Here is a 14544-nt window from a genome sequence, read left to right on the forward strand (position 1 = left end):
GCTTCTACTACCTAGCCTACTGGATGTCTGTTGATAGCCAATGCATATTTTTGATATAGACCTACTGCCAAAGGTTGACTTTACAATCGAGTTCTGATCTCGAAACCAAATAATGAAAAGAGAATGTTCTTTATATGTAATTCTCGAAATAAAAAATGGGTATTTACTTTATTAGACTACAAGGCAGATTATAATCAAATTTTCTGTCCTTTTATTTTTCATACATTTTATCAAGACTATTGCCTTAATCTGAGCTATCTATATGTCAGACATTTTTCAGCAATACATTCGCATTCGCTAAAAATATATCAACATTTTGACCTTTTATGTGACACAAATGTTGTGCTTCATTAAAAATGCGTGTTTGTGTAAGAGAGAGGGATATATATACATTAGTAATAACAACTCAATATTTTCTTTTAAAAAGTTCGTATGGAAAACGCACATCTGGGTCCTCCAGATTGCAAGTGAGTTAAAGTGAATCTAAATCGAAAGTGAAATTTTGAAAAGCCATGTGCGGTAGTTTGTTCTCTTTCTCGAAGTTGGCTCTATCGAGTGATCTGCCATTGCGCTGAAAAATCGGTGAAGTCCGTAAATTGATGTTAGGCCTTTCAGTTGTTTTGATCAGTGTTATTACAGTGGTCAACTTTTGCCTACATGAAACAGTAATGGAGTAATCGTGTATACACGTATTGTAAGGCGCCTGCTGTCCGGTTCCACGCTAAATTCCAGCTCTGCTGTAGACTATTCATAATTCGTTAATGTAGGCTATTCATTCATGCATTGCGCATTTTTGTTGATATTCTTCAAATCTTGACGACTGACTCTGGGTTATCGAAATAGTTCTGGACAATAATTTCAGGCGTACATAAAATAAAAACATTGAAAGTAGCCTAGCCCAGATACACAACGACATTCTCATGGTTAGGGTAAGGTATGTGGATGAAGGTCATACTTAGGTGTATAAACTATAAAGGGAAATAAACAATCTTCTACTCGGTAACTGGCACCCCGGGGTGCGTTAAAAATCCATTTAAAAAGTTTGATCTATAAATACTTTAGTAAGTAATACTTAAAAGCTGAGTCTAGTTTTAATAAAATATGAGGGGGATGGTGTTGCACATGTCACCATTAATATCCACACTATGGGGAGATTTGATGAAAAGTCCATATTTTTAACTCACCTGCATACTAATTTTCTTTGTTATTTCATTGTTGATCATTTTCCATACAATCCATTATGTACGATTGCACTAAATATGATTTGAATAATGCAAGATTTTAAATCCCAGCAGTCTTCAAAATTACATTCAGGAGCAAAAATTTTTCAATAGTTGTTTTTACTTCATAAAAACATGATTTATTGGAATATATTATTGGAATGGAAAATAAATAACAGCGGACCAAAGCGCAGTGTGGTGTGAATGCATCATTTAATAGATGACGAAAAACACGAAGTAAACTGTACAAAAACAATAAACAAATAACGACCGTGACGCTATCATAAGAACTGTGCTGACACAAGCAACTAACATAGACAATCACCCACAAACAAACAGCGAAACCCAGGCTACCTAAGTATGATTCTCAATCAGAGACAGCTAATGACACCTGCCTCTGATTGAGAACCATACTAGGCCGAAACATAGAAATCCCAAAATCATCGAAAAACTAACATAGACAGCCCACCCCAACTCACGCCCTGACCATACTAAATAACGACAAATAACGGCACTGAAAGAAATTGATAGTAGAAGATTGTGGGAGCTGTTTTGTTCGATTTCAGTGCAGCTTTTGATGTCATTAATCATAACCTATTCCTGGAAAAAAACGTACGTGTTATGGATTTACTTTTTTTTTTCTTTTATGCGGAAAACTTCATTTTTGGGGCAAATCACTTGCCCAATGCTGAACCTCATTTAGATCTATTAAGCTCATTCAACCAGACAGGTCCTACAGGCCTTAGTTTTGTGGCACTACTGCCCAGCTGTTTGGTCATGTGCGGCAAAGACGGTAGGCTATGTGTGATGTTTTAAATGTATGTAGTTCAGTCCTTGACTAATAATGTTCTGTACTATGTATTATGTTGTGTTTCATGTGGACCCCAATAAAATTATCTAATGCTTTTGCAGTGGCTTATGGGGATCCTAATACTGATTTAATAAACATCATATCGAATTTAACTTGGAGTCATGGGATGACATGTTGTGTGGTCCACCCATCACAAGTTGTCGGGAAACCATGCAGTTTATTAGGCTACAGATGAAATAAGTTATGATGAACTTCACAGGGTGGTGAAAGTGGAAGGTGATGAGCTTGATACTCCTTTCCAATAAATATTGAGGGTTTCACTCTTGTGACATGATCGTCTATGCTCTGCTGCTGTTTGACAAATACAAATAATCTCGCTCTTTTGTCCATAATAATCTCATCATGTAAACTATAGTATAACCGCACTGTATCTGTGAGCTGTTGGCTAGAGTGCAAGTGCCAAATGCGGATACCAGAGTGGGCTCACTATATAGCCTTACGCAACATCAGTAGAATTGAACTTGTATTTTTTATTTGGTACATGGAAATTTAACAGCAGAAGGTATTTTTTTTATGTGCACTATGTCAGTATGCATAGCCTTTTATCCGCAACAAGTCAATGTGATGGAAACACGTGTTTTTATGCAAATCTTTGAATATTCTAATGGCAATCAGTTGGATGGAAACCTAGTTTTTGGCTACTCAGTGAGACTGCTTTATAAATGAATTACTTTGATACAACTAACATTTAACGGGACTTTACTCTTTAAAAGCCTAAACATTAGACCAAGAGGAAATTCTTTTGGGCTGAGGGTGACTGTTTTTCGCAGGCAGATCAACTTCCTCACGACAGAATGAGTCCAACTCCTCTTTGCTACACTGGCTTCTCTAATTTTGTATTGTTTACTTGGGTTACTGCTAGCACCTCTTATATAATATTGGTTCTAATAGGCCTATATAGTCAACATATTAAGTTCCAGGAAACAAAATGAGCACCGGCACCATTTCATTGCACTTCAAGCATTGACCAAGATATAAATCATTATGTAACTAAACTGAATGCATTTTGATTTCTCTCTTAAAAACACCCGCTACAGAAGCTTGCGGGCATATTCAGCAAAATGGAGAAGATCTTACCAGGTAGTGGTGATTGGAGTCAGAGGGGAGAGACTGGCAATCTACGTAGGCAATGCCACTGTATGTAGGCACTGTATGACAGTACTAAAGCTGAAAGAGAACATTCTTAAAAGGCTACCGACGGTGAAGGGGTTAGGTAGGTAGGAAAATGTTTTTAGGTAGAAAATGTTTGGTGGCAAGCATTTCCAGGTTTGAAACCATAAACCTGATGTGAGTGTTAACATGATGACAAAGACAACTAGTCATTACAATGATATTCATAACATGGAGATATTTTTAGGATGTTTGGTATTGTTCTCCTCTTTACGTAGATCTGCAGCGCCTGCAGCTGATATATGGAAACAGGAGTCTGGAGGACTCACGTCGTCTCGCCTACTATGGGATCCAGCACAAGTCTATGATTCAGACAGTGGTGCAGTTACCGAGGGGCGGGGGGAGGGCGGAGAGCTTGACAAATAGGCAAAACTTCCACTGTCACATCTGCTCCTGCCACGCCCTCTAGTGTTCATCTGGTGTCACCTTGACCGGCAGCTACTCCCCCAGTACACTCTCCCTCCCTCTTCCCCTCCCTCTCTCTCTCTCTGTGTGATTGTGTGGTTGGAGACAGGTGTGCTGGAGTCAGAGCAGAACCCCACCAGCTGCAACCCATTCCATAATCAAGACCTCTACAAATACTCACTTCCTTCCACTTCCACTCGGCCAGATCATAATCTCCGTTCAGTCAGTCATGCTTCTAGCTATTTGTTATGATTTAAGGTCCTGTATCCTGCTGTGCCTGTTTCCCTGCCTGACAATGTTTCTCCTCTCACTGCAGTTTTGCTCTGACTCTGGTGCCTGTCTCCTGTTCCACATCTCACCACCCTGCTACCCTGTTCTGGATTCAGCTCACCATCACTCCCTTGGATTCCCCTCAGGACCTGTTTACCCTGTCCCAACCCAGCTCACTCCAACCTCAGCCTCCACATCTGGTTTCCTACAACCCGTCCGACCTTCCCTGGATCTCCCCTTCATCTCTCCCTGTGTTACAATATATATCTTGGTTCATTCATCCCTAAAAATAAAAACTCATTTGCATGTCATATCAATGATATCACTGTGGTACTGTGGGTCAATTAACCTTGTCGGAGTGGCGCCCTGATTCTAGTTTGTGAGCTAGGCAGGCTACTGCCTGCGAAGGTCTCCCACTCAGAAGTACGAGATGGGGAGGGGGCAGGGGTAGGTTAACCTCAGGACTCCACTGGAAGCCCGAGGAAGGGGGAGCGGGGGACTCTATCAAATAGAGCACCTCTAACTTTGTACAGCACAAATGCAATTAGTTGTGCAATTTAGTATGTGTTTCTTGTTTGAAGTGCAATAGTGTAATAATCAGAAGTGTTATTCTATTTGTGTATTTGTGTGATACAGGTTTTGTGCAGTTTAGTTGTATTTGTGTGTGTTTGTTAGCAATAGGGTAATAGTGTAATAATCAGGTGTGTTATTCTATTTGTGTATTTGTGTGATACAGGTTTTGTGCAGTTTAGTTGTATTTGTGTGTATTTGTTAGCAATAGAGTAATAGTGTAATAATCAGGTGTGTTATTCTATTTGTGTATTTGTGTGATACAGGTTTTGTGCAGTTTAGTTGTATTTGTGTGTGTTTGTTAGAAATAGGGTAATAGTGTAATAATCAGGTGTGTTATTCTATTTGTGTATTTGTGTGTGTTTGTTAGCAATAATCAGGGTATTCTATTTGTGTATTTGTATGTGTTTGTTTAATAATCAGGTGTGTTATTCTATTTGTGTATTTGTGTGTGTTTGTTAGCAAATAGGGTTAGTGTATTTGTGTGTGTTTGTTAGCAATAGGGTAATAGTGTAATAATCAGGTGTGTTATTCTATTTGTGTATTTGTGTGTGTTTGTTAGCAATAGGGTAATAGTGTAATAATCAGGTGTGTTATTCTATTTGTGTATTTGTATGTGTTTGTTAGCAATAGGGTAATAGTGTAATAATCAGGTGTGTTATTCTATTTGTGTATTTGTGTGTGTTTGTTAGCAATAGGGTAATAGTGTAATAATTAAATTATCTTTTTTTATATACTACAATTTGTTTCTATTTGTCTTTGTTACTTCTTTTGATATTTATGAGTCTTATTTTTGTATATATTTATATAGTTTGAAATGTTATGATTATTTATTTGTGTTGTTCCAAATGTCTGAGTAGAAATAACAGTTAGTGCAGAATGGAAGGGGGTGTTCGCCCAGGAAGCCATACAAGCTAGAACCGCCACTGCATATGACAAAACATGGAGCAGATGAATGTCAGCCTGCATGGTTACCAGTCTGGTTAGCTATCATTCCCATCCTTGACACTCTGTTATGCTCGTTGGCATATGACACAGAGTACAAGGAGTGGAATGTGTTAGCTAAACGGACTGGTTCCCAGGCTAGATGATTAAAAATATAACACTGATATTTCTACTCTTTGCCTGGTTGTAAAATAGACATTTAAACTAGAAATGTTTTGTGCCTTCAAGCAGTGGTACAAGAAATATATAGAAGTTAGATATTTCATTATTAAACATTGTTCCCAAAAGATATCTCTGCCTGACTTATACACTATATATAGAAAAGTATGTGTACACCCCTTCAAATGAGTGGTTTCGGCTATTTCAGCCACACCCGTTGCTGACCGGTGAATAAAATCGTGCACAAAGCCATGCAATCTCCATAGAATGGACTTACTGAAGAGCTCAGTGACTTTCAAAGTGGCACCATCATAGGATGCCACCTAACCAACAAGTTCGTTGGTCAAATTTCTGCCCTGCTCGAGCTGCCCGGTCAACTGTATGTGCTGTTATTGTGAAGTGGAAACGTCTAGGAGCAACAACAGCTCTGCAGCAAAGTGGTAGGCCACACAAGCTCACAGAACGGGATCAAGAAGTGCTGAAGCGCGTAACGCGTCAAAATCGTATGTCCTTGGTTGCAACACTCAGTATTGAGTTCCAAACTGCCTCTAAGAAACGTCACACAAGCCTAAGATCACCATGCGCAATGCCAAGCGTCTGCTGGAGTAGTGTAAAGCTCACCGCCATTGGACTGAGAAGTGGAAACGCTTTCTCTGGAGTGATGAATCACAGTTCACCATCTGGCAATCCGACGGACAAATCTGGGTTTGGCGGATGACAGGAGAACGATACCTGCCCCAATGCATATTGCCCACTGTAACGTCTGAATGGAAGCAAGTCCCCACAGCAATGTTCCAACATCTAGTGGAAAGCCTTCCCAGAAGACTGTAGGCTGTTATAGCAGCAAAGGGGGGACCAAGCGGATGTCGTGGCACTGATAACGATTTGGCCATAAATTAGCAGTGGGTAGCTATTAGTTTAGTTTATTTGCACAAATTGAAAGACAATTTGTAACGAGCTATTTAAACAAAACAAACTTATTTCAAGGTAAAGAGCAATCTAACTTTATGTTGTGGATGAACTGTCCATGAGATGGTTTTAAGTCACAGACTGATGAATCAACAACATGTGTTGAGGTGAGGAGGGGGATTATTTAAGACCTGTGGGTTTATAAAGATTCATCACGAGTAGTAATGAAGAGTATGATCCACAAGGTAGGATGGCAATGCCACTGGACCCTTATCAAATGAGACAGGAAAGTAAAAGCATTTGGCTGTCCTTACAGGTACATAAACATCAACAAAGACATAGTTCAGTAGCTCACAGCCACACTTAGTGACAAGGGGAAGACCTACCAGGTCACAGTGATTGGACTGAGAGGTGAGAAAATGACGATTTATGTGAGCAATACAGAATAACATATGCACAACATGATAGTACTGCAGCTGAATCTCAAAATTGCAGAGAATGTATCTGAGAGCTCATCCCCAAGGCACATAAAAACTACCAGAACCAATCTGTCATTCAGCTGGTGATGAGGCAACTGGCTTGGGGATGGAGGGGCTGAAGAATGGGTAGAATGAAACCACCTGCTGCTTCCACTACCTAGACTACTACCTAGCCTACTGGATTTCTGATGATAACCAATGTATATTTCTGATATAGACCTACTGCCAAAGGTAGATTTTACAATCTAGTTCTGATCTCGAAAACCAAAGGATGAAAAGAGAATGTTGTTTATATGTAATTCTCAAAATAACAATGGGGAATTTACTGTGTGTGACTAGAAGGCTGATTTGAGTTTTCTTTACTCTCTCTCCTCTTCTGTCATTTTATTTTTCATGCATTTTTTATCAAGTCTTGACTTCATCTCAGCTATCTTTTTGTCAGACATTTCTTTCAGCAATACATTCGCTGCATGCTCTATACTCTCAATTTCTCAAACCTTTTATGTGACACAAATGTTTTGCTTCGTTAAAAATCGTGTTTGTGAGAGAGGCGATAAATATCAATTATTAAGAACATCTCTTAATATTTACTTTTAAAAAAAAAAGTTTGCGTGGAATAGGCACATTGGGGTTTTCCATTTAGATTGCAATTGAGGTAAAGTGAATCTAAATCGAAAGTGACATTTTGAAAATTTTATCAATTTACCTTAAAATCTTTTGGTTGAAATATCTATAAAAGTTGTGATGACAGAGGACATCTTTTGTTGAGTAACAGCAGTGGCAGCCAGGGAAAGTGTTGGGGAAATCATTTGGTGACATCTTTTGGACTTACTGTGATTATAAAATAGGGGAGCTAGTTAACCCTGAGTACCCTTACAGTAGGCTATGTTATGAATGAGGGTTAGGGGGAAGGTTAGGGTTCAAAATAATAGTAATAGTAAGCCTAATAATAACATCACCAATAATAATAATATGCTCATAATAATACTAATGTGAGCTAGATGACTTGATTATTATAACAATTATTGTTGATTTTTATTATGAATGTTTTTTGTTGTTATTGTTATAATTATTGTTATAATTGTTAGTGTTGTAATAATACTGTTTTATTATTAACCTATTTGTTTACAATAAGGTATGACTAAGACAGTTAATGTCATTAAAGTATGTCTTCTTCCAAAAGAAGTGGTATAATGTCCATCTTACAGATTGTCAATGTTTTCTCCATAACATACATTTTTTTGGTGCGTTTTATAAAGAATATTCAGACATGGAAAATTGACAAATTAATTCCAAGGAAAATCATCCAAAGAAGAAAGGATTTGATGACAACATTGTAAAGAGGTTTTAAATAAAACTTGACCTCATATTTGGTAAGCAATTAAGTTCAAGCCATTATAGGCCTACATGCTGACATTCTTTATTTTAGTCTACAGTGGCTTATATAATCAAGAGGCAATGTGTAATTTGAACAGTGTGCTGCAGGTCCTCTTCATGGCTAAGGACTTCAGAGAGGCTGTGGAAAGGTTTGAATATTTACATTTTCTGCACTGGATTTGGGCCCTCTTACTTAACACAATGATTACAATCTAAAAATCAATATCTTTAAAGAGAATAATAATATAAATAGAGAAGCTATAGATCTCACATCTCTCCTCACAGCCACTGTGGTCCAGATCAGAAGACTGCTGATTTTCACCTGAAAAACCTATTCATGACTATAAAGACAAGTGAACCTCACACAAAAGACATGGCATCCTTACTGGGTATTGGAAATGGTGAGGTCACTGTAGATAACCTGCTGATAATTGTATTTTATGTAACGTTGATAAATATACAGGTGCTCTCATAGCATTGAAATAATGATAATATGACCTACCGCGAGAGTGTTTTGACTCGCCATATCTTTTTCCACGCAGTGTTCGAGCAACATGATGCTGCTGACGATTTGGAGATTTCAAGCATGGTCAATCCTTATGTGTCTCAGGTACTGTTTATCATGTATTATACTGAGATGATTTTGGACAAAAACCTGCAACTGAACATGTTTGACATGACAAGGCGAAATGTTATATATTACATATGTTTGGCTTTAGATCTTCAAAGGACATTTAGGAGGAACTACCAGGTGTTTTAAAGGTCATATGACCAGTGATGAAACTGGTCCATTTTGGACACTGCCCCTTTCACTGGAAGGAAACTACAGTGTGGTAGGGTAAATACACTTACAAGTATTTTAGTCATTTCTAACGTTTTTGGTGGAGCAGGGAATGATTGTAAACTGTGTGTGTTGTGTTTCAGAGGGAAGGATTTGAGGAGTTTTTCGAGTGTTCTAACATCAGTGGGATGTACTGTGACCAACGCGATGAGAAAACACATGCAAACATTGTGAGTTGTGATATTTGGAAGTCAATCAATATCCTTAATAATTGTACCAAAAGATAACATGCTTTTCACTATGTAAGGTAGTAGTACTGTATAACACTGTCTCCCTCTAGTGGTTATATTAATCAGGACTGATAGTAAGTGTTTGTGTCTGCAGGTGTGTAAGATGGTACATCACCCAGAGAACTCCGCTACTCAAGAGGTTGGAGTTTGACGACCACAGTAAGTCACATGTCAAAAACGACTGCTGTGTGGACATTCCTCACACGTTACAGACAAAAGGTATTTAGAGATACTTTCTTTATTTGACACGTGCCTTCATAACACACATTCTCAAATAGGTGACACATTTGTATATTAATTCAGACAGGTTAGGCTAAGAGAACAGCAGCAGTATAAAAGGAAACCAGAAGGTTCCGTTATTACTCTCCTTCTTATTGGTCCTTTTGATTTATCCAATGTCTCTGAACAGAACTGTGACTATGAACTCTATGCGGTTGTGGACCGTGTGGGGAGTCAAATAGATGGTCATTACACGGCTACAATCAAGTCCCATGATGATCACAACTGGTATGTCTTTGATGATACTAAAGTCAGACAGGTAAGATCAGAATGTAATAAAACACCACCCATAGACCCCACTTCCTCAATATACAGTAGTTCCATACCCATCCGAGGCCATATATATATACTGTATTTGTTTACTATTTGTCATATATACTGCACTTCTCTTTCAGCCCAACCCACAATCAATTAGTCTCAGGAATGAGTGGGCTGAGTGAATGAGTGGGCTCAGTGGGCTGAGTGAATGAGTGGGCTGAGTGAATGAGTGGGCTCAGTGGGCTGAGTGAATGAGTTTGCTCAGTGAATGAGTGGGCTGAGTGAATGAGTGGGCTGAGTGAATGGGTGGGCTCAGTGGGCTGAGTGAATGAGTGGGCTGAGTGAATGAGTGAATGAGTGAATGAGTAGACTCAGTGGGCTGAGTGAGTGAGTGGGCTGAGTGAATGAGTGGGCTGAGTAAATGAGTGGGCTGAGTAGGCTGAGTGGGCTGAGTGAATGAGTGGGCTGAGTGAATGAGTGGGCTGAGTGAATGAGTGGGCTGAGTGAATGAGTGGACTGAGTGGGCTGAGTGGGCTGAGTGAAAGAGTGGGCTGAGTGAATATTTGGGCTGAGTGAATGATTGGGCTGAGTGAATGATTGGACTGAGTTGGCATGAGTGTGCTGAGTGAATGAGTAGGGGATGTCGTCATCCATTTCTTTCCAAAGCGGTTGTCAGTCATCCGCAGGAAGGAGGTGGAGAGGAGTTTCCCAGGGTCAGAGGCAGAAGCTTGAAATGTATGATGTTCCTCTCTTACACACCCAGGCACAATGCTGGCCCGCATCATGGTGTTCCCGGTCATCGTGAAGGGTCAGAGGGATGCGGCCAAGCTGAACAACTTTATGCCAGAGATGACCAAATTCACCAACAAGATGAACGAGGCCAAACAGAGAGGAAACAAGTTTGACTGTTTGTCTTCTTTCCTCCTCAACTAACTTCCTTTTCATGACTGATCTGTATCATCCCTCTGTATTCATCCCCCCTTTCATCTCCCATTGTAACTGGTCCCTTCTTTTGCTGTTCTTCTCATTTCATTATTCTACTTTTAGGGCTGGTTTCCCAGATAGAGATGAAGCCTAGTCCTATACTAAAAAAAAAAACATTTTCAATTGAGGATCTCCTTTGAAAGTGCTTTTAGTCCAGGGCTAGTCTTGATCTGTTACATAAAAGACAAAATCCCAACAAATCATCTCCAAGTGATTTATTTGTATTTTTATGAATACCTGTTCCGAAGTATTCCCACGCATAATATAAAGAGAGATGATTGTATACAAATGTAAGCAAGGTTTGAAAGGATTGTTTTTAGTCTTTTATATCTGTTTGGGCTTCTTGCGGTCAATTTGCATTCTACAAATGGTTTGTAATTATGTTTCGGCCTACTGACCACCCGCTCAAGAAAATATCTAGTTGATTATCCCTGCTGTAGTGTGTGACGTCTCCCTCAGTTCCTCATGTGAGGTAATATTTCTGTGGTTGTCCTAGTTACTAAGGCGTACTCTGACCTGACCGTGTTCCAGAAGAAGCATGACGTCAACCCTCTCCGTGGCTCCCTCTGGTGCAGGTCAGTTACAGCTCCCACTCTCTCTCCCTTGCTCCCACTCTCTCTTTCTCTCCACTGATTTGAAAGAAAATAACTGCTATAGAAGTAATATCATAGAAACTCTGACTATAGCCTTTACCTCCTCTCAATGCTTTTTGATGTAGTGAACAAGATTATTAATGGGACCTAGTATTTAGGACCCGAGACTAATCCCACCTCTCTCTCTATTTCCAGTCTTCGTCTTCATTGCTCTCAGAAAGACGTCCTAACTCCCCGTCCCCAGTATGCAGACAGGAGGGTGCTTGTGGTTCTTAGACCCCTTCTACATCCTCCCCATCGCTGTGACCGGAATAGGGTTTGCCATCCTGGAGGTAAGTTTAGGCAGGTCATAACCCTGTCCCCAGGCTATTGGGAAGAAGACGTGTTTGGGGACAATATTATTCAGCTGTGTTGAGCCTGGAATAATAGCTTTTTTTAAATTAAACTATACATTTGTTTTATAAATGTTATATTGAAAAATTTGAATGTAAGAATATGAATAATATTTGCGTAGTATTAACAGTATTGAGCCTGAATAACAGCCACCTTTCTGTCTCTGTCTTCTCAGTTGGGAGCAGAGTCTGGTGTGGATAACCCTAACCTGAAAGCCATGAAGACAGTGTTCAGAATCACGCGCTTCGTCATCCTCACCATCAACTTCCCCACGGTCGGTCACTCTCTTATTTCTTATTTCTAATATGATATTGCACCCCCCTGTGGCAATATCATATTATGACATGCGTCTTCCGCAAACAACAAGTATGCAGTAGCTCTGGGATAGTTCTGTTCATTGTGATTTAATCTTTAATATTTTTCCAGGTTAGTCGTGTTGAGATTAAAAACGGCAGTGTCACAAGTGTATCTGTCTGGCTTGGCATTATGGAGCCAGTCTGTTAACCTGTTTCTCTCAAAAGAATAACGAGGTAGTGTGGTTGACAATGCTTTCAGCAGTATGGGGATACTTTGTTTATTTCCTTGTTATTCAACATTTATTCCTCAAGGTTAGTCTCATTGAGATAAAAAAACAGCTGGGTCATGCAGGCCCCGTGTTCTATCCGGAGTAAAAATGTGCTTCAGTTTGATAATAAGTTGCACGGACTCACTCTGTTTGAAATAATGGCGTTTAACATGATTTCTTGATGACTACCTCATCTCTGTACCCCACACATACAATTATATGTCAGGTCCCTTAGTCCAGCAGTGAACTTCAAACACAGATTGAACCCCAAAGACCAGGGAGGTTTTCCAATGCTTCGCAAATAAGGGCACCTGTTGGTATATGGCACACGAAAAAAATCTGACATTGATTACCCCTTTGAGCAAGGGTGAAGCTATTAGTTACACTTTGGATGGTGTATTAATACACCCAGTCACTACAAAGATACAGATGTCCTTCCTAAGGAAGAAAACGAATCAGGGATTTCACCATGAGGCCAATGGTGACTTTAAAACAGAGTTGAATGGCTGTGATAGAACTGAGGATGGATCAACAACATTGTAGTTACTCCACAAAACTAACCCCGACAGAGTGAAATGGAAGCCTGTACAGAATAACACCTATATTTCAGGTTTAAAAAAATAAATAGAATGGAGCTATCCACAGGCAAAATCCTAGAGGAAAACCTGATTCAGTCTGCTGTCCAACAGACACGGGAGATGAATTCACCTTTCAGCAGGACAATAACCTAAAACACAAGGCCAAATCTACACTGTGGAGTTGCTTACCAAGAAGACGGTGAATGTTCTTGAGTGGCTGAGTTTAAAGTTAACTTCAATCTACTTGAAAATCTGTGGCAAGATGTGAAAATGGTTGTCTAGCAATAATGAACAACCAACTTGACAGAGCTTGAAGAATAATGTGCAAATGTTGCATAATCCAGGTGTGGAAAGCTCTTACGAGACCCAGATAGACTCACAGCTGTAATCGCTGCCAAAGGTGATTCTAACAAGTATCGAGTCAGGAGTGTGAATACTTATGGAAATGAGATATTTCTGCATTTCATTTTCAATACATTAGCAGAAATATCAAAAACATATTTGAACTTTGTCATTGTGGTATTGTGTGTAGATGGGGGAGAATTGTTGATGTTTAATCCATTTGACTTCAGGCTGTACACACCAATGTGGACTAAGTCCAGGGGTGTGGATACTTTCTGAAGGCACAGTAGCTACTCCTCCCCACCAAGGACCTGGGTTTTATCCCCACCACGTACACCCTTCCTACTCTTCTCTCCCTCTGTTTCAAACCGTCAAAGTGAACATTTTAAAAAGTATATATTTTTAGACAGCAGACACGCTTGTAGCAGTATGACCCTGTCTGAGCATCAGAGCTAGTCTGGTAATCTCCCATAATGTGTATATCCCAGGTGATGTTTACATACTGGTTGACGTCCAACTGCTTCTCCCTGGCCCAGGTTGGCCCTGCTCAAACACCCACTGGTCAGGCAGAACCTGAGGATCCCCGAGAGGATCAAACACCCGGTCTCTGCCCTACCCCAGAACGAAGGCTTCATCGACACCATCAAGAAGGGTGGGTGTGGTGTCACGGATGGAAAGGGATGGGGTGGGGGGGGTCTTAACCTTAATCCCTAACCCTAAATGAATAGTGTGGCTAGGTTTCAAATCAGATTTGATGACTTTGTGGCTGTGCTAGCTAGTGACCACTCTGCAGAGCTGCCTCCAGAACAAGATTCATGATGAAAAACGCTGACCTGTATTTTAACATGTACCTCACTGATTAATTCAATCTGTGAATATTGTAGTGGGTTTATGGTTTTCCTTTCACCTCATGCCTTTCTCTCTCTGTGTTGTCCTCTCCAACCAGGTCCACTGAGGCAGACCTTCACCCACAACCCTCTAGAGCTGTCAACACCTTCCATTACAGCAACAACAACCAAGTCAGCCAAAGCAAAACAAGGGCCCCGGCAACCGGTGGTAAGAAGAGACCATGGGAGGAGACTAATGATTGAAGCTGAGTAACAGAC

General features: G+C 40.0%; 1 pseudogene; it reads left to right on the forward strand.

Annotated features, from left to right (window-relative positions):
* Positions 1-8456: 8456 nt before the first annotated feature.
* Positions 8457-14529, forward strand: LOC124008906 (annotated as a pseudogene).
* The last annotated feature ends 15 nt before the right edge of the window (positions 14530-14544 follow it).

This window comes from Oncorhynchus gorbuscha, linkage group LG21 (assembly GCF_021184085.1).
Source record: "Oncorhynchus gorbuscha isolate QuinsamMale2020 ecotype Even-year linkage group LG21, OgorEven_v1.0, whole genome shotgun sequence".
Lineage (NCBI taxonomy): Eukaryota > Metazoa > Chordata > Actinopteri > Salmoniformes > Salmonidae > Oncorhynchus > Oncorhynchus gorbuscha.